The following is a 22,510-nucleotide window of genomic DNA, read 5'->3' on the forward strand; positions in this document are numbered from 1 at the left end:
CATTTTAAAAAGCAGAGACATCACTTTGCCAACAAAGTTCTGTCTAGTCAAAGCTATGGTTTTTCCAGTAGTCATATATGGATGTGAGAATTGGACTATAAAGAAAGCTGAGTGCCGAAGAATTGATGCTGAAGAATTGATGCTGAAGAATCGAACTGTGGTGTTGAAGAAGGCTCTTGAGAGTCCCTTGGACTGCAAAGAGATCCAACCAGTTCATCGTAAAGGAAATCAGTCCTTCATATTCATTTGATGGACTGATGCTGATGCTGAAGCTCCAATTCTTTGGTCACCTGATGTGAAGAACTGCCTTGATGCTGGGAACTATTGAGGGCAGGAGAAGAGAATGACACAGGATGAGATGGTTGGATGGCATCACTGACTCAAGGGACATGAGTTTGAGCAAGCTCCATGAGTTGCTGATGGATGGGGAAGCCTCACGTGCTACCTTCCTTGGGGTCACAAAAAGTCAGACATGACTGAACGACTGAACTGAAGCCATACTCAGAAATCAACCAATTCAGACCCTGATGGCTTCAATTTTCCACAAATATTTACTGAATGCCAACTATGTGCCAGGCACTACTCTGGACTCTGGAGATTCAACAGTTAATAAAGGTCCTAATGGAGTTTATACTCTAATTAGAACAGACAGACTTCAAAATCATATGAATCATATGAATCATATCCCAGAAAGTGATTGTGTTTGGAGATATATTTTTTAAAGAAGTTTTTAAGTTAAAATCAAATCGTTAGGGTGGGCCCTGATCCAATGTGGCCTTTTTGTGTGAAGAGTAGTTTAGCACACAGACAAACACAGAAAGAGGACTATGTGAAGACACTAGAAGACAGTCATCTCCCCAGGAGAGAGGCCTAAGAAGACATAATTCCTATTGATCTCTTGATCTCAGACTGTTAGACATGAGAGCTGTGAGAAAACAAATTTCTGTTGTGTAAGCTACCTGGTCTGTGGTGCTTTATTGTGGCAGATTATAATAAACTAATACAATGAATAAAGAGTTACGTACCAGGAAGTGAGATCCTAGAGTTCAGGGAGATATGGATCAAGTCAGGTCTTAGGGGCCATTGCTATGAGGAATTTGTCCCACATGCTGCAGTTATAACAGAGCTTATGGGAGATGGCCTTAGAAGCAGAAAATTAGCAGACCACTCATTGCATCCTGAACTCTCATTATTTCACAGCATGGGCTTAGTATAGATGTTCTGTATGCATCAAAGTCCCAGGAGAAAGGGCCTGCCTTAGTGAACAGGCTGGATATAAACCTGAGAGTTCTGAAAGTGGGAAGGGTCCTCAGCCTCACCGCTTACTACGTATTTATAGATTAACCTAAGAGAGGTAGGGCATGCAGAGTTTCTCTAGGTAACAAGGAATATATCAATGAACTTCCTGACCAGGAGCAGTGCTAGACAGTGTGTCTGCAAAGTGCTGAGGTCTGCAAATTAAGGACCTGGGAACAGCTTTACATGCCAGGAATAACAGCAGACTGCATCAATCCCAGTGACCTAGTTGTCTGTTAAGCTACTATCAAAAGTTGGAAGGAAATGAGTCTCTAGGACCATTTGAATTTGTCTCTTAACAGATTCAATGATAAACCAAGGGTTTTCTTGTGAACCACTAGAAACGTAAATTTGTTTTTAGAGCAAGATTTGTTTTGTATGTGGTAGATGTAAAATCTCTGGTTAGGCATCCAAGTGGAGATGCTAGGAAGGGAATTAAATATAACAGTATAGGTTTGGGGAAGTTTCATGCTGCAGATTAAATTTTGGAAGTTATCAGCATAGTGGTAAGTCATAAGTGGTAGAAAAATTGTTACAAAAATGTGTGCAGATAAAGGAGACAAGAGGTCCAAGGGCTGAACTTTGAGCCAGTCCATCACTAGGAAATTGGAGAGATGAGGGAAAATCAGAAAAAGAGGCTGGGAAGAAATAGACTGTAAGCAGGAGGCAAAGAAGAATATGGGGTCCTCAGAGCCAAGTGAGTAAGATGTTTTAGGAAAGAAACAATGATCTGTGTTTTCTAGGATTAAAGATCTGGAATTAACTATTGACATTCCAGTGAGTATTCATAGGTGGCATCAACAGGGGTGGGTTCAGAAGAAAGGTGAAGGATGCCTGGTTAGAAGATGGTTAAAAATTAATGAGAGGGAGGTACCTTGAGACAGGGAGCATGGAGTACTCCTTCTAGGAGATGCTGTATAAAGAGGAGCAGAGCAGTGGAGTGGCAGTTAGTAAGAAAGTGAGTCAAGAGATGCTGTATATGTCTTTGTATGCTCGTGACCATAATTCAAGAGGGGGGGGAAAAAAAAAAAAAAAAAACGAAAAGGATAGTGGAGAAGAAAGAGAGAAATGCTGGAGTGAAGTCCTTAGTAGATGATAAAGGTGCACAATTGGAAAAACAGATATTTCATTCATGGACAGAGGTGCATCTTTACAAAAAAGATGTAATGACCAGTTATTTTTTGACATGGAGGGAAGGAAAATAACTTTTAGCCCACTTAAAATAAATAATATTAAGTTAGACTTTAAAAATAGACATCAGATTATTGCTTTTTTAAAGCATTTATTGAAGCAGATGGGCTTCCTTGGTGGCTCAGTAATAAAGAAGCTCCCTGCCAATGCAGGAGATGCAGGTGTGATCCCTGAGTCAGGAAGATCCCCTGGAGAAGGGAATGGCAACCCACTCCAGTATTCTTGCCTGGGAAACCCCATGGACAGAGGAGCCTAGTGGGCTACAGTCTATGGGGTCACAGAAGAGTTGGACATGACTTAGCAACTAAACAGTAACAACATATTGAAGCAGGTACAGCATAATATTTAACAGCACAGTTCAGCCGTCAATGGCTATATGTTGTTTTTGGCAAGGTTGTATAAGGTTTTAAACAATGGTTTGAGTACATAAGATGATTATTTGTTTTGTGAAACAAAAAATTATAAGGAAAAAAGGGAGAATGGCTGTTAGCAGAGCCTGCCATGCTCTTTTCCTCTCAAAGAAGATGATAATGCTAAAAAGCGTTCTCAAAACTCAGTGAGATACTGCAGATAAAATATATCACGAATTGTCTAGTACACAGTTTAGTTCAGTTCAGTCGCTCAGTCGTGTCACAGTAAGTTCTCAATAAATGCTAGTTGTTATTGTTAATATTATTTGTATTTCAAAGTCAGAGCATACCAGTTACTCAAATGAGACAAGCAAATTCTGAATGATCAAAGAAGACCCCAAAGATCTTGTGTTTATATGGCTACACATACTCTGTGAACCTAGCCTTTGGAAAGTGGACTTCTCTGTATCTAGTCTGAAATCTGACCCCACTGGCTGCTTCTGATTTACTGTCAAATAGCAAAGGCTTTTTGTGCAAACTCTACTGCAGATAAAGACCTCAGATTAGCATGTTTTAATTATATCTATTAAAAATCTATATGTATCCACAGAATAATCAACCAGAATGATAGCTTTCTTAATAAATCATGTGTGAAACCATTTTCCAAAGCATCTTTCCCTCAAAGGACACTTTGAAAGGCAAAGTTATATCTTTAATTACTCAAGTAGTTTATTTTTTTTTCTTTTCCCCATCTAAAAAGGATTAATAATAAAATTGATCTTTTTTTCAGGTTAGTTTATAAATAGTTTGTTAGTTCCAGAGTGTAGAGAGTGTGTCTTTTTAATCCTTTACTTTTCCTTACTAGTGTGATTCCTGTGGAAGCGCGTAAGTTTCTTGATAGTAGTGGTGATATTGTCTTCATCTTGGTTTTCTAAGCACCAGCATCTAGCCTGATACATAGTAAGTGTCTCATAAATATTTCTATATAAAACTGAGAAAGTAGAAAGAAGCAGGGAAACTACCACTTATTGAGGGTCTATTATGTGCTTAGCAAGGCTCTGACATTTAACATTCTCTTTTGTTTAATTAAAGATAAATGGCAAATGCTCACTTAGGAAATGATGGATGATGCTCCCAGAGGCAATACTACTTTCTACACTAAAATCTTATGCCATAGGCCTCTGTCTTCCTTTACACAGGCTCCGAGGAGTAAACAGCCTTACCACTTATAATTTAAAGTCGTCATTTTCCCAGTTGGTGATTTCTACATTTCCTAAACTCTGCCTTTCACTAACACCCAAATAATCATATGTCCATAGGTTCTATGTGTATAATAATAGTAATTATAATGATAATAGTCATAGCAGTATTGACAATAGCTAAAATGCATTTAATGCTTTTTATGTGTCAGGTATAGTGGTGGTTGCTTTAAAGGTATCATTTATTTGCATCTTTACAACAGCCTTATGAGCTAAGTACTATTATTTTCTCCCTTTGATAAATTAGAGATTTGAGTCTTAGAGGCATTAGTCACATGTGCATGGATACACAGCCCGTCATTAGTCTAACGTCCTTAAACATGGGAGAAGTTCTAGGGCATAATAAAAACAACAAACATGGAAAATGGCCACAGAGTCAAATCTCCAAAAGGTTTTTACTAAATATTTTAAATACTTTTAGATTTAAGGTAAAATTGTAAGAAAAGCACAGACAATTTTCATATATTCTTCTCTGAACTTCTCCTAATATTAAAACCTACATAACATTGATACATTTATCCAAAGTACAAAATCACCATTGATATATTGCTATTAATTAAACTACAGACTTTATTTGGATCTTATCATTATGCCTAAGAGTGCCTTTTTCTGTCCCAGCATCTAATCCAGAGCATTGTACTACATTTAGTCATCATATCCCCGTTTCCTCAAACATGTGACAATTTCTGCTTTTTCATAAAATGCTTGAAAAGTACTGATCATATATTTTATATAATGACCCTCAGCTTGGGTTTGTCTAATGTTTTCTCATGATTAGACTGAATATGGTTTTTGAGGGAAAATATAAAAGTGAAATGTCCTTCCATCTCATTCTATTAGGGGGTGAAAAAAAGTGAAAGTGTGTCACTTAGTTGTGTCTGACTCTTTACAACCCCTTGGACTGTAGCCCGCCAGGCTCCTCTGTCATGGGATTCTCCAGGCAAGAATACTGGAATGGGTTGCCATGCGATCTTCCAGGGGATCTTCCCAGCCCAGGGATAAAAACTATGTCTCTTATGTCTTTGGCATTGGTGGGTGGTTCTTTACCTCTAATGCCACCTGAAAAGCCCCAGGAAATATATGCATGCTTACTAACTCAAGTATATACACACATATATATTTATTTCTTTATATATCTGTTCTTACTATTATCTCCAACTCTATTACAGCTTCAAAATTTTCATACCAGTTTCTGCCCTGCTCACCTTGTAAATTCTGTGACTTACAATGAGAAGGCTAGTTTTCATTACTTATAATTTATTTACATATTTATGTAACTTTATGTATTAATACATTTAAAGTAGTTTCACAATTGCTAGCCAGATGAGAAACAAAATTTCCAGCTAAAGTATGATGTTTGTGTATTTTTATAGTTAGTCTAACAAGTAAAGACACTGTTTTCCAAATTTATTTAGACCAGTCCCCCCCCCCATCTCCTTGAACCGAAAAAGCCCTCCTTTTCCTTCTTTCCCCATTTACCTTTTTTTTTTTCCTCCTGTTTTGAATAGCACAGGGTTGGGGTGCCTGCTGACCTAAATCAGGGTCTGGTACAGGTTGATGAAGCATTAGTTTAATCCCAATGAGATGTTCAAACCTACTGACCACTCCTATTCATTATCCTTCATTCTCATGTCCAATTTCCTTCATTAATTGATCCAAGTCAGTTGTCTGATTTTCCTCCTGTTACAATGGATTAATTATAACTGCTCCTGTCATAGATTAACTCAGGCTCTGAATTTTAATCCCTCTCCCTTTCTCAAAGATTTCTCATCTATAATCAATTTGTTCCCTCTTCTGTCATCAATTCTTCCCTTTTTCTTGGATTACTCCAATAAATCTTAAAATACACCTTGGAAATTTTCATTTAGGGAATAACAAAGCTTTCATTAGCCTCAGATTGTCCCTATAACAACAATATAAATTTTCCATTTGGGTTCACAGAAACTTTTCCTAGAATTGTTTACAGTCACTGTATCTACTTTGTCACACTCCCCATGGATTCCCCAGTGTATCCAGTTTGAGTTCATATAATCTTTTGATAGTTGTAATTGTTAAGGTCACTAATGAACTCTATGATGTCAAATTCCAGAGTCTCTTCTCTTTCTTCCTATATTATCTCTCAGTAACAACTGGTGTTACTAATCTAGAATCTTTCCCCGCCCCATCTTTGAATATATATATTCATCTGGTTTCCCCCTCTCTTCATTGTTTCTCCTTTTCAGTATTCTAAACAGAGGTGAGTCATGGAGATCAATGAACAAGTGTTTCTCTTTATCTATGTATTTTCTTACTCAGGACACACTCATTCTCTAGGTAGTGTTGTTTGACCCCACAGTTTTACACATATTTTCTTAATTTGTTCATTTTTCCTCCAATCATAATTTCTTCCATTCATTTTTAGACTGTCATTATCTAATTGCCCAACTTGTTATCCTTTCTCAAATGTCAAATTGGTATTTCAGATTTCGCATATTTGAAACAAACTTTTCTCTTCACAGCATCAATTTTCTCTCCCTCATTGTTCAATCACTAAGTCGTGTCTGACTCTGTGTGACCCCATGGACTACAGCACTCCAGGCTTCTCTGTCCTTCACTGTCTCCCAAAGTTTGCTCAAATTCACGTTCATTGAATTGATGACACCATCCAAGCACCTCGTGCTCTGCCACCCACTTCTCCTTTTGCCTTCAATTTTTGCCTGCATCAGGGTCTTTTCCAATGAGTCAGTTCTTCATATCAGGTGCCCAAAGTATTGGAGCTTCAGCTTCAGCATCAGTCCTTCCAATGAACATTCAGCCTTGATTTCCTTTCAGTTCAGTTCAGTTCAGTTGCTCAGTTGTGTCCAACTCTTTGCAACCCCATGAACTGCAGCACGCCAGGCCTCCCTGTCCATCACCAACTCCCAGAGTTTACCCAAACTCATGTCCATTGAGTCAGTGATGCCATCCAACCATATCATCCTCTGTTGTACCCTTCTCTTCTGCCCTCAATCTTTCCCAGCATCAGGGTCTTTTCAAATGAGTCAGGTCTTCCCATCAGGTGACCAAAGAATTGGAGTTTCAGCTTCAGCATCAGTCCTTCCAATGAACACCCAGGACTGATCTCCTTTAGGATGGACTGGTTTTATCTCCTTGCAGTCCAAGGGACTCTCAAGAGTCTTCTCCAACATCACAGTTGAAAAGCATCAATTCTTCAGTGCTCAGCTTTCTTTATAGTCCAAATCTCACATCCATACATGACTACCGGAAAAACCACAGCCTTGAGTAGACGGACCTTTGCTGACAAATTAATGTCTCTGCTTTTTAATATGCTGTCTAGGTTGGTCATAACTTTCCTTCCAAGGAGTAAGCATCTTTTAATTTCGTGGCCTCAATCACCATCTGCAGTGATTTTGGATCACTGGAAATTTTGGATTTCCAAAACTTTTTTTTTTTTGAAATTTTGATTTCATTTAGGATTCACTGGTTTGATCTCTTTGCTGTCCAGGGGACTCCCAAGAATCTTCTCTTCTTCAAAAGCATCAGTTCTTCAGGACTCAGCCTTCTTTATGGTCCATCTCTCAAATCTGTATGTGACTACTGAAAAAACCATAGCCTTGACTATATGGACCTTTGTTTCCATATTTTCCTCATCTATTTGCTATAAAGTGATGGGACAGGATACCATGATCTTAGTTTTTTGAATGTTGAGTTTTAAGCCAGCCTTTTCATCTCCTTCAGTTATCTCCATATCGGTAAATGAGTATATGCACTCTGTTGCTTAAGCCAACAATAAATGAGTCATCCTTGAGTCCTCCCTCAGTCACTAACTCCAGTTAGTTATTCAAACCTGTTGACTTTATTTCCAAAATAAGTCATTTCTCTCCATCCTTAACACTAAATCTCTTGGACTACTGCAGTAACCCTTTTAATTCATCTCCAGCCTTCCTTTCTTAATCCCTTTTGCTATTCTGTCCAGAATTAACAGTAAAAATAAAATGATTTCCAATCAAGTGACAACACCCCTTAAAATCTGTCAGTGACTTCTTATTGCACAGAGGATGAAATTACAACTTTACATTGAAGTACTGAGTAATGATGTATGGTAATAATAAAGAGGGATTAGTCAAAATTCTCCAGAGAAAGAACCACTATGATAGATATATAAAAGGAGATCTACTATGAGAATTGTCTCATGCAATTATTGAGGCTCAGAGACCTTAAAATCTTCCATCTGTAAGCTGGAGAACCAGAAAAATGGTGGTATAATTCAGTACAAGTCTGAATGTCTGAAAACCAAGAACCCTGATGTGCAAGGACAGGAGAAGTGACAGCTTCAACTCAAGGAGATAGAGTGAGAATTTGCCCTTCCCTAATTGTTTGTCCTATTTAGGCCCACAAGGTATTGGAAAGTGCCTATATAAGTTGGCACAGATCTCTTCTGAGGCTACCAATTCAAATAGTGATTTCTTTGGGAAACATCCCCTGTCACACCCAGAAATAATGTATTTCCAGCTATCTGAGCATTCTTTAGCCCAGCCAAGTTAACATATAAAGTTAACCACAAATTCTATCTTGGACCTTGTCACTCTCTCCCTGCTTCAGAGAGGTAAGTGTACTGGAGACAGGCAAGTATATTGAAGCTATACTTGTCTTCTTTCTGTTCTTAACTGTTCTGTGCTCTTGCCTGCTTTGGGCCTTTGTAATTATGATTCTCTTTGCCTGAAAACAAGGTTCCCCAAAATCTCTGCAATGGTGCCATTACAGTCCTCCTTAAAAAGGGTCTCTTTGCTTCTGGTTCAAGATGGCAGAGAAGAAGGATGTGTGCTCATCTCCTCCTGTGAGAGCAACAAAATTGCAACTAGATGTTGAACAACCATTGACAGGAGAATTCTGCTGCTGCTGCTGCTAAGTCGCTTTAGTCGTGTCCGACTCTGTGCAACCCCATAGACGGCAGCCCACCAGGCTCCTCTGTCCCTGGGATTCTGGAACCCACCAAAAAAAGAAAGAAAGAAAGAAAGAAAAACAAGACCCATGATCAAAGACAAAGAAGAAGCTGCTGCAAAATTGTGGGAGGGGCACAATCATGATAAAATCAAATCCTACACCCACAGGGTGGATGACCCACACACTGGAGAATAATAATACCAAAGAAGTTCTCACACTATTGTGAAGGTTCTGAACCCCATGTCAGTCTTTTCAACCTGGGGATCTGATAAAGTAACTGGGAATCCCCAGGGAATCTGGGCTTGTGGGCCAGTGGGATTTGATTATAGGACTTTCAGAGGTATGGGGAAAACAAAGACTGGAGTCTTGAAGGGCATAAAAAAATTTTTGGATGCACCAAGACCTAGAGGAGAGGAGCAATAACCCAACAGAAGGTTGAACCAAAACTATCTCCTAGAGTTGGAGGGCCTGCTGTGGAGGTGTGGGAGGCTTATGGAAGCTTCCTGACGGGACAGACTGACTGTAAGGGGCCCACAACAGGAATGGGGACACTGGAAGTTCCCCTTGGCATCACACTCTTGGAGTTCACCATTAATCCTACCATAGAGCCCTTACAACACAGGACTGGGTTCACCTGAGGCCAAACAACTACCAGGGAAGGAGTGCTACCCCACCGTACAGCAGATAATTGGATTAAGTTTTACTGAACAAAGCCCTGACCACCAGTTCAGTTCAGTTCAGTCTCTCAGTCCTGTCTGACTCCTTGCAACCACATGGACTGAAGCATGCCAGGCTTCCCTTTCCATCACCAACTCCAAAAGCTTGCTCACACTCATGTCCATTAAGTTTGTGATGCCATCAAACCATCTCATCCTCTGTCATCCCCTTCTCCTCCTGCCTTCAATCTTTCACAGAATCAGGATTTTTCCAATGAGATAGTTCTTTGCATCAGGTGGCAAAGTATTGGAGTTTCTGCTTCAGCATCAGTCCTTCCAATGAATATTCAGAACTGATTTTCTTTAGGATTGATTAATTAAATCTCCTTGCAGTCCAAGGAAATCTCAAGAGTCTTCTCCAACACCCATAGTTCAAAAGCATCAGTTCTTCGGCACACAGCTTTCTTTATAGTCCAACTCTCACATCCATACATGACTACTAGAAAAACCATAGTTTTGACTGGATGGACCTTGGTTTGCAAAGTAATACCTCTGCTTTTTAATATGCTGTCTAGGTTGGTCAAAGCTTTTCTTCCAAGAAGTAAGCATCTTTTAACTTTATGGATGCAGACACTATCTGCATTGATTTTAGAGGCCAAAAATTAAGTTTCTCACTCATTCTATTTGTCATGAAATGATGGGACTGGATGCCACAATCTCCACTTTCTGAATGTTGAATTTTAAGCCAACTTTTTCACTCTCCTCTTTCACTCTTTTTCAAGAGGCTCTTTAGTTCTTCTTTGCTTTCTGTCATAAGGGTGGTGTCATCTGCATATCTGAGTTTATTGATATTTCTCCCAGTAATCTTAATTCCAGCTTATGCTTCATCCAGCAAGGCATTTCACATGATGTACATTACATATAAGCTAAACAAGCAGCATGACAATATACAGCCTTGATGTACTCCTTTTTCTATTTGGAACCAATCTGTTCCATGTCTGGTTCTAACTGTTGCTTCTTGACCTGCATACAGATTTCTCAGGGAGCAGGGAAGGTGGTCTGGTATTCTCATCTCTTTAAGAATTATGCACTGTTTGTTATGATCCGCACAGCCAAAGGCTTAGCAGTAATCAATAAAGCAGAAGTAAACGTTTTTGGGGAACTCTTGCTTTTTCAGTGATCCAGCTAATACTGGCAATTTCATCTGTGGTTCCCCTGCCTTTTCTAAATCCACCTTGAACATATGGCAGTTCATGGTTCACATATTTTTGAAGCTTAGCTTGGAGAATTTTGAGCATTACTTTGTTAGCGTTTGATTTGAGTGCAATTGTGCAATAATTTGAACATTCTCTGGCGTTGCCTTTCTTTGGGATTGGAATGAAACTGGCCTTTTCCAGTCCTGCGACCACTGCTGAGTTTTCCAAATTTGCTGGCATATTGAGTGCAGCACTTTCATAACATCATCTTTGATTTGAAATAGCTCAGCAAGAATTCCATCACCTCCACTAGCTTTGTTTGCAGTGATGCTTCCTAAGGCCCACTTGACTTCACATTCCAGGATGTTTGGCTCTAGGTGAGTGATCACATCTTCATAGTATTCTGGGTCATGAAGATCTTTTCTGTAGAGTTCTTCTGTGTATTCTTGCCACATCTTCTTAATATCTTCTGCTTCTATTAGGTCCATATTATTTCTGTCATTTATTGTGCCTATCTTTGCATGAAATGTTCCCTTGGTATCTCTAATTTTCTTGAAAAGATCTCTAGTCTTTCCCATTATATTGTTTTCTTCTATTTCTTTGCATTGATCACTGAGGAAGACTTTCTTATGCTTTCTTATGTCTCCTTGCTATTCTTTGGAACTCTGCAGTCAAATGGGTGTATCTTTCCTTTTCTCCTTTGTGGTTCACTTCTCTTCTTTTCTCAGTTATTTGTAAGGCCTCCTTGGACAACCATTTTGCCTTTTTTCACTTCTTTTTCTTGGGGATGGTCTTGATCACTGCCTCCTGTACAATGTCATGAACCTCGTCTATAGTTCCTCAGGCAGTCTATCAGATCTAGTCCCTTGAATCTATTGTAATTTCCATTGTATAATTGTAAGGGATTTGATGTAGGTCATAACTGAATGCTCTAGTGGTTTTTCCTACTTCCTTCAAGTTAAGTCTGAATTTTGCAATAAAAAGTCATGATCTGAGCCACAATCAGCTCCATCTTGCTTTTGCTGACTGTATATAGAGCTTCTCCATGTTTGGCTACAAAGAATAAAATCAGTCTGATTTCGGTATTGACCATCTAGTGATGTCCCTGTGTAGAGTCTTCTCTTGTGTTATTGATAGATGGTGTTTGTTTTGACCAGTGTGTTCTCTTGGAAAAACTCTGTTAACCTTTGCTCTGCTTCATTCCATACTCCAAGGCCAAATTTACCTGTTATTCCAGGTATCTTTTGATTTTCTACTTTTGCATTCCAGTCTCCTATATGAAAAGGACATCTTTTTTGGGGTGTTAGTTCTAGAAGGTCTTGTAGGTCTTCATGGATCTGTTCAACTTCAGCTTCTTCAGCATTACTGTTTGAGGCATAGAATTGGATTACTGTGATATTGAATGGTTTGCCTTGAAAACAAATAGAGATCATTCTGTTGTTTTAGAGATCGCACCCAAGTACTGCTATTTGGACTTTTTTGTTAACTCTGATGGCTATTGCATTTCTTCTAAAAGATTCTTGCCCACAGTAGTAGACAAAATGGTCATCTAAGTTAAATTTTCCCATTTCAGTCCATTTTAGCTCACTGATTCCTGAAATGTTGATGTTAATTCTTGCCCTCTCCTGTCTGACCACTTCCAATTTACCTCAATTCATGGACCTAACTTTCCACATTCCTATGCCATATTGTTCTTTACAGCATTAGACTTTACTTCCATCACCAGTCACATTCACACTTGGATGTTGTTTTTACTTTGTCGTCATCTCTTTGTTCTTTGTGGAGTTATTTCTCCACTCTTCTCCAGTAACATACTGGGCATCCACCAACCTGGGGAGTTCATCTTTTGGTGTCACGTCTTTCTGCCTTTTCGTACTATTCATGGGATTCTCAAGGTAAGACTACTGAAGTGTTCTGCCATTCCCTTCTCCAGTGCACCACGTTTAGTCAGAACTCTCCAACATGACCCATCCTTGTTGGGTCACCCTACATGGCCTGACTCATAGTTTCATTGAGTTAGACAAGGCTATGGTTCATTTGATGAGTTTGATTAGTTTTCTGTGATTGTGGTTTTCATCTCATCTGCCCTCTGAAACATAAAGATCAGAGGCTTATGGAAGCTTCCTGATGGGACAGGCTGATTGTGGGGGAAACTGGGTCTTGTTCTTATGGGTGGGGCTATGCTCAGTAAATCTGTTGCACTCAGTGTCCCCAGTTGGAGACTCCTGGACATTCACAGGCAAGTCTTGCTCACTAGAGGAAGATCCAGTTTTTCCCTGTCATCAAGAACCTTACACAAGCCTCTTAGAATGTTAGGTAGAGAGAATAGGAGAAAGGAGTCCAGAATGGCAGTGGCTAAAAGACAAGGAAGGGAAAAACCTGTGAAAATAGAACAAAGGAAGGTCTGAGGACCGGATTGAGGACCTCAGGTGGAACAAACAGCACCCTGGGTAGCCCAATTTACATAGGACAGGCCCAGGGGGAGGAAAAAAAAAAATATATATATATATATATATAAAGCAGTGCCAAAGGACTGGGGCTCTCTCTTGCACTTTCTCTTTCTCCCTACATGCCCCACCTTGCTCTTTCTTTCTCTCTCTCTTCTCGTCACATCTTTTGGGTCAGCTAGTAAAGAATCCACCTGTAATGTGGCAGACCTGTTCCATCTCTGGGTTGGGAAGATCCTTTGGAGAAGGAAATGGCAATCCACTCAAGTATTCTGGCCTAGAGAATTCCATGGACTGTCCATGGGGTCACAAAGAGTCAGACACTCAGTCAGAAACTGAGTGACTTTCAGTTTCAGATTTCAGTTTTGTGCCTCGAGGATGTATTTCCCTTTTTTTTCTACAAAAAACTGAGCTGTAACACTGATCTGTCCGAGTGCTGTAACACAGTCTGTCCAAGAGCTGAGACATGGTCCATTTGAGAGCTGTGACACACTGAGGGCTTTAAGCTCTGTCACTTCAAATTTTTGTTGTGATGAGACAGAACTGAGGAAATTACACACTCCCCTGAGAGCCTCAATCATAAGCAGGCAGACAGAAGAAGCAAGAAGAAGCACAGTCTCCCAGTGAGTAAAACAAAAACTATATTACAGAAAGTTGTTCATGATGAAGAAGCAGAAAGTTATGTCCCAGATGAAGAGGCAACTAAAACTCTAGAAAAACCACTAAATGAATTGGAGATAGGCAGTCTTCCAGAAAAAGAATTCAGGATAATGATAGTGAAGATGATCCAGGATCTCAGGAAAAGAATGGAGGCAAAGATTGAGAAGATGCAAGAAATGTTTACCAAAGACCTAAAAGAACTAAAGAACAAACAAACAGATGAATACACTACAAGGAATCAATAGTAGAATAACTGAGGCAGAAGAACAGATAAATGACCTGGAGGACAGAATGGTGGAAATCACTGTAACAGAGAAGACTATAGAAAAAGTAATGAAAATAAATAAAGAGAGCCTAAGAGACCTCTGGGAGAGCATTAAATGTACCCATTTACATTATAGGAGTTCCAGAAGGAAAAGAGAGCCAGAAAGGGCCTGAGAAAATATTTGAAGAGATAATAGCTGAAAACTTCCTGAACATGGGAAAGGAAATAGGCAACAAAGTTCAGGAAGCACAGTGAGTCCCAGGCAGGATAAACCCCAGGAGGAACACGCTGAGACCCATAGTAATCAAACAGACACAAATCAAAGACAGAGATAAAATGTTAGAAACAACAAAATGACAAATAAGAATAAAGGGAACTCCCATCAAGCTATCTGCTGATTTTTCAACAGAAACTCTATGAACCAGAAAGGAATGACATTATATATTTGAGGTTATGAAAGGGAAGAACCCACAACCGAGAATACTCTACCCAGCAACACTCTCCTTAAGATTTGATGGAGGAATCAAAAGCTTTCCAGACTAGCAAAAGTTAAGAGAATTCAGCAGCACCAAATCACCTTTACAACAAATGCTAAAGGAACTTCTCTAGGCAGGAAACACAAGGGAAGGAAAAGACCTACAGAAAATAAACCCAAAACAATTAAGAAAATGGTAATACGATCATATGTAACAATCATTACCTTAAATGTAAATGGATTAATGTACCAACCAAAAGACACAGACTGGCTGGGTAGATGAAAACATACATTTGTGCACTTCTGCTTGCCACATCACTCTGCTTGGACCCTCCCCCACCCCAAATTGTATGTAATTATTTTATATTTTTAAGTTAATAATGTCCCCATTATAGCTTGCAATTATAATTATCTTTCATTTTTGTCTGACTGTTGATTATGAAAACTGATAAACATCTTTTACTATTGTAATTATGTAACTATTACTCACTTAATACTTGTATCATGATTGGTCAACTCTGTATCACCAGAACTAGGATCTGATAGAAAAACCTGTAATCACTTTTTAAAATCCAGATTCATATCAGAATTATCTTGATAAATTTTTGAAAAATACAAATGCTCAGGTATTGCTGTTTTTCTCCAGAGCTCCAGATATGTTTCTAATGAGCAGTCATGTTTAAAAATAACTGGGCTATATGATGATCTTTTACTTTTATCTAGTTTGTTTCACTTTTTCTATTTCATATTCAGTACTTCTGTTTCATTTAGTTTATGTTCTCTGATTTCTACATCTCCCTCTCGCTCTCTCTCTCTTTTTTTTTTGATATTTTTTTTCAAGTGTGATTAGAACTGTTTTCTAAAACAGCAAGATATTTCTATGATTCCATTTATTGATTTCAAGAAAACAAAAATGTTCACTATTTCCTTCACAGACACTCTTTGCACAACATTTCATACCTACGTTCAAGAAATACCTGACTCCAGATATCCATATGTTATGTATGTAAGCTTCCTTGTAAAGGTTGGGATATGATAGGTTATGTTGCAGAAAGTACACTGTCATCTTAGAGCTTAACATAACAAAATGTGTTATGTTTTCATACAGAATTCACTACTTATTAGGGTGAATGTCCAGGAAAACCTCTCTTCATGTAGCAACTCGACAATCCAGACTACTTCAACCTTGTGGTTCTACCATATCATCAGTAGTTCTCTCAGGTTGCTCAGGCAGGAAAGAGATCACTGCAGAGTTACACCCTGGGTATTCTATAATTTGGCTTGGAAGTCACACACCCATTTCTCCCTACAGTCTACTGGCCCTAACAAAGCACATCTCCCTGCATAGCTGCACATCTGCCTGCACATCTTGCCCTGTGCCCAGGAAAAGAGGAAAACTAAATAGGGTTCAGCACAAGAATTTCCTATTGTATCTTACTAATTTCCTATTCTCTTTCTGGCACTAGCATCTTACACTCGCCTGTTCTGGTTCATATTTTGGTTGGAAATCAAACTCTCACTCTGCTTCCTCTCTTCCCTGTCCCCAAGACATGTGTACACATGGGCCACTAGGCTACAAGACTTACAAAGGCAGGGATCTTATCTGTTCTATTCATCAATTGCTCCTAGCACCTAGCACCATGTCCGAAGTTTGAGTGTCTTAATAAAATTTCCTTAAATGAATTAAAAAATCTGCTTTCTTTTATGACATTGTCTAATAAGACAATAACAAACACATCTGTTAAATTATTAAAAACACCTCCAACTTCTGCTGAAACATTCACTTAATTTTTCAATGTAAGAGAAAGAAGCACAGGTTGTAATAAAAAGTGTCATGATCTGATACTTTGATCTATGTGTATTGCTCAGAGTGAAGGATGGTGTATATAGTGATCTGCATCTCTTATGCCATCTATATTTACTTTGCAGGCTCTACTTTTATTTTTCCCAAAGGGTCTGAAAAAAAAAACCTATTTGGTGTACAGAAGCCCCAGTTTTGTCTATCCCAGGAAGGAATTTGTATGCTCGAGAAAACAGTCCTGAGCCTAATGCTGTGAATTCCACTCCTGTTTTTGAATTTACCTTCTATTGCCTGTTTTCTACTTCTGGCCTCTGATCTCTAGAGCATTTCTGGTTACCTTAAGGTGTTTTGAATTTCCAAAACAATTTCAACATAAAATTAAACTTTAATTCATCTTAATTTGGCAAAAATAAATAAAACATCAGCAGTGTTGCAAAACTGAACAAGAGGCTATTGCACCACTGAAAAGGTAATGAATGGGGGAAGATTGTAAGTTCTGATGGCATTTCTCCAGTTGATTACACTGTGCCTGTGTTTGGAAGGAAGCCTTCTGATTAAGTATCTTGATATTCCTGGGTCACCATTTGTAGACATTCAGAGGCAAAATGTTACATGAAGTTCTAAATGAGAAGGAAAACAAGTAGGAAATACAAAGGGGAAAATGGTAAATTAGGTTTTTCTTGAAAACATTCCATTACCTATAAAAGGTATCTTCTCAAAATTTTCTTTACACAGATGTATATATACAAGTGTGTTTGTGGATACGTGTGTGTAAAACACTAACAGAAACCTGTCTTCTTAGTTTAAATTATACCTAAATATGTTTAATTTTAAATTAGATCTTAAAAAGTTTCATTTTCTCCATTGTCTTAGCAAGTCTCCCTCACATAACATAATCAAAGCGAGCAGAAAACAACTTAATACAATCTCTTAATGCAAATTTCATCTATTATTTCCAGTTTTGCTTTTGTCTACTTCAACCTCCCTTGTAACTTAATATTAGTAGGAAAACTATGTCAAGATTGAGCCTTCAGTAACCAGTCATTTATCATTCTTAAGTTCACGTCACTGAAAGGTTTCAGAAGCAGAAGGTTCACTATACTGGAAAAAAGTCAATAAGACTCTCTCATTTTGTATAGAAGATTCATATCTTTTTGCTTCAAGTGAGAACTTCACAAAGTCTCAGAACCTATCCTGTCACCCCACCATTGTCAGGGCTGAATAAATTTGTTACCCACTTTACTACATATACTTATTTTTTTATTTTTTTGAGGGAGGAGAATATGAGTGCACACAATTTACTGATTCTGAGTTTCTGTTCTCTTAACTCAAAAATCAATATTTAAATAGAGATGTGTGCTTTTTTTTTTGTTTTCCCTTTGTTTTTCCTTTCAGAATTGGAATTGGAATATTACATTTCTGAGATGTCAATAATGCCTTGATGGGCTAAGGACTTGAATCACTTGGAAACTTTAAATTGCAACTTAGCTCTTGGTTCTCAGTGGGAAAAGAGGCCCAAGACAGCGGGTTATGCTGATATAGGTGGAAATATTGACCCCAGAGAGGCAAAGAAATCAAGAGAAGCCTAAGGAATAAGCAAAAAGGCTCTAAGGAAGGAGACTGGGTGTGACTGAATGTCAAAATGTGAAGGGTCTGAGATTTTACCTTACTTGCAAACTAAAAAGTAAGCTTTGCTCCGAAGGGAGACATTATCTTGATTATATTGTATAGTATACAAAAGTGCCCTCTGCTCCAGAGAGAGACACTATCCCTATCTTCCAAGACTTTTTTTTTTTTTTTAATACAAACATCTTTGGAAAGATATTTCAGAAAAAAAGAAGCAGTAAAGCCTCTGCTTTCAAAATTTGATGGAACTTGAGAGACCAGTGGAGAGCTGTCTCCCAGAAGAGTGTGTGCAGCATCTGAAAGAGATCACACCAGACAAAATCCTTTTTCCGAGCTTCTCTCATATTTTCATTATATTCTCAGAAATGTGGATGTTTCATACATCTGTATATGGTTGATATTTTCTTTTGTGTTAATGATAGTATCATAAGAATACATGCGTACATGCATATGCACACATCTGTATCCACACGCATAGATTTCTTTCTCTGTGATATTCCTGCTTTCAACTCACTGTAGTTGAAAATCAAAATCAACTGAGAAAATGTATTCCCTCTTTGAATAATTGTTAAAGTTCAACACAGGCTCAGCTAGTCCAATTTAAGTACCTTATTTAATTCCTTTTATAAAGTGCTTTAAAAAAAGTTTACTAAGGAATGATTCATGGGTAAAAACAAAACAAAACAAAAAAAAGCTGTACATATTTAATGTATACAACTTAATGAGTTTAAAGTTAATGATACAGCAATGAAGCCATCACCACCATCAATGCCATAAGCATATTTATCACCTCCTAAACTTTCCTTTTATCTCTTTATTTTTATTATCATTATTTGTTGGGTTTTTTTGTCTGTACACACACCATAGTTTTATTTTTTATCATTATTTGTATGTGTGTGTGGTAAGAATGAGCTTTCCAGTTGGCACTAGTGGTAAAGAACCTTCTTGCCAATTCTGGAGATGTAATAGGTGCAGGTTTGATCCCTGGGTTGGGAGGATCCCCTGGAGAAACTGCATGGCAACCCACTTTAGTATTCTTGCCTGGAGAATCCCATGGATAGAGGCACCTGGCAGGCTATGGTGCATGTGCAGAGTGGCAAAAAGCAGGACACAACTGAAGCAACTTTGCATGCATGCATGTGGTTAAAACACTTAGCATGAGCTCTATCACCTAATAAATTTTAAATATATAATATATTATTGTTAGCTATAGAGACAACGTTGTGAAGTAGATCTCTGGAATTTATTTATCTGATATAACTGAAGCTCTGCACCCTTTGACAATCACTTCTGCATTCCACCAGGGCTCCCACCAGCCCCTGGTAACCACTATTCTAGTCTCCACTTTTATGAATTTACTATATTAAATTACATACTTAAGATCATATAGTATTTATTTTTCTGTGTCTGACATTTGGCTTAGCATATTTTCCCCCAGGTTCATCCATTGCTGTCACAAATGACAGAATTCCTTCACATTTAAAGTTGAATAATATTATACTCTAGGCGTATACAATACTTTCTTTATTCTTTCATCTATCAGTAGACATTTAGATTTTTTTGTTCATATTTTGGCTACTGTGAATAATGCTGCAATAAATATGGGAATGTAGGTATCACTATGAGATTCTGATTAAAATTCCTTTGGGTGAATGCCCAGAAGTGAGATTGCTAGATCTCATGGTAGTTTTATTTTAATTTTTTGAGAAGCCACCATACTGTCTCCTGTAATGGCTCCACTTAATTATATTCCCACCAGTAACATAAAAGGTTACTTTTCCTCTACATTGTTATCAATGCTTATCTTTTGTTTTATAGATCATAAACATCCTAAAAGGTGTGAGGCTATATCTCATTTGGTTTTCATCTACATTTATTTTAGGATTAGTGATGCTGAACAACTTTTCTTATTAACTGTTGGTGTCATCAGCCTATTTATGAATTTATGTAAAGCTAAAGAACCTCTTTCTAGACAAAGGCAAACACGCTGAAGGTGTTACACACAATGTCAGAGATTACAGACTCTAAGAGTCACATCCACAGGTGCCTTCATCGCAACATTATTTTTTTGTAAGAAGAAAAAAATACATGTTAAATGTAGGAAAATTTAGGTTAATTGGCATTTACTAAGAGTGCCATGTTCAAATTTAGGAATTTTCTATGTAACAGAAAGATAGCAACATTTGTTTCACCCTTATATTCAGATTTTTTTTCTAAATAATAATTCATTTTCTGCCTTTGATCGTAATGCTTTATTGGAGGTTCAAATTCTGTCCTTGATGTTAAATAACTTGGAAACAGATTTACTTCATGTTGGTATTGAATTGGGCTTCCCCTGTGGCTCAGCTGGTAAAGAATCTGCCTGCAATGTGGTAGACCCGGGTTCCATCCCTGGGTTGGGAAGATCTCTTGGAGAAGGGAAAGGCTACCCACTCCAGTATTCTGGCTATGTACATTTTAGGACAGGGATCACAGATTATCACTACAATGATCAAGCAGATAAACTAAATAATAAGGCAGACTGCCTGACATACAAAGAATAATCTTGTATGAGTAGAATAGTGTGTGGTGATAAAGATAAGTGATAACAGTTTCAGTGCGAGGTAATAATAAAGGGTACTGAGGACTGTGACAAACCAGAGAGGGTATGAAAGTAGGTACTGCAAATCAGCTATGGTAAATCACTGGCCACTTTAAATGCTATCTCTGAATTATAAGATATTCCTTTCATTTTTCAAAATAAGATGCAAATATTTGCTTTTTGCATAAAATCCCCAATTTTAAACATGTTTTTAAAACATTTTAAACATAACTTAAAACAGTATATGGATTAAATGATGTCCATCCATTCATCATATTTGGCCCATAGCATGAAAGAAACATTTCTTTTTGGGAGATTAAAATGAGCATGCTTTATCTCAGACTCTACTTTAATGGTATGATCTAAAAATCAATATATAAACATATAGAATATTCACCATCCTATCCCCTAATCATCCATCACCTGCTGATTCCTGTATTGCTTATCTTGGTGATGTTGTAATTATATTACTAACCTCTACTTGCTATTTCTTATAAGCAGTTAAAAACTCAGTTGTTCATCCCCCGATCCCCCAGTTTCCTTGTTTATTTATCTATACTATCTCACTTGTCTTGAACTTTTACTCTCAGGTTATTTCCCTCTTTAAAACTTTATCCATTCTTCCATTCAAGATCCATTTTTTCTATATAAATTTCTCTCTGCAAGAAGAGTTTCTCTCTTCCTCCATCCAAGCATCCACAGTGTCCCTTAGTATACATTGTCATCATTGTTTTGTTGTATATATTTGTTTGCATATGTGCACTGTGAACTTGGGTAACTTTCTTAAGGATATAGAATAAGGAATTTGTTATGTCTATAGCTATATCCCTCACTGTGCTTAGCATAATACTTTATGTAAATTGGTACTTTTTACTACTATCATTAACTACTTGGCTTAAAGTACAGCTTTAAAGGTAAATAAAGTGAAAAAGAAAATAAAAAAAGGAAAAGGAAGAAAGGGGGAATGAATGAGAAAGAAAAGAAAGGAGGGAAAAGAGAAAAGAAAGAGGGAGATGAGAAAGGAGAGAGGGAAGAGAGAAAGAGGAAAAAACTGAATAAAGCAAAAACTAGCAAAGATGTGATACTGAGGTTACTTGGTCTTGGTGAATAAATCCCATGCTTTAAAACATATTTAAACACTACAGATTATGGTTTTCCTGCTCAGGACCCAGATGACACTTCATAAACAACACACCAATGATGGCATGACTATTGTTGAGCTTCATGGCTTCATAAATACTGTTTATGGAACATCCACTGGGCATCAGTGTGCTTTTAGTATATGTCAGGATGAAGTAACCCTGTAGGCCCTTCGTATGAGAGTTGTTAGAATACATTTGGGAGTAGAAGAGAAGCGAAAAGCAAAGGAGAAAAGGGAAGATATAAACATCTGAATGCAGAGTTCCAAAGAATAGCAAGAAGAGATAAAGCCTTCTTCAGCGATCAATGCAAAGAAATAGAGGAAAACAACAGAATGGGAAAGATTAGGGATCTCTTCAAGAAAATCAGAGATACCAAAGGAACATTCCATGCAAAGATGAGCTTGATAAAGGACAGAAATTGTATGGACCTAACAGAAGCAGAAGGTATTAAGAAGAGATGGCAAGAATACACAGAAGAACTGTACAAAAAAGATCTTCATGACCCAGATAATCACGATGGTGTGATCACTGACCTAGAGCCAGACATCCTGGAATGTGAAGTCAAGTGGTCCTTAGAAAGCATCACTATGAACAAAGCTAGTGGAGGTGATGGAATTCCAGTGAAGCTATTCCAAATCCTGA

The sequence above is a fragment of the Bison bison genome, unplaced genomic scaffold, assembly GCF_000754665.1.
Source record: "Bison bison bison isolate TAMUID 2011002044 unplaced genomic scaffold, Bison_UMD1.0 scf7180017864075, whole genome shotgun sequence".
NCBI lineage: Eukaryota > Metazoa > Chordata > Mammalia > Artiodactyla > Bovidae > Bison > Bison bison.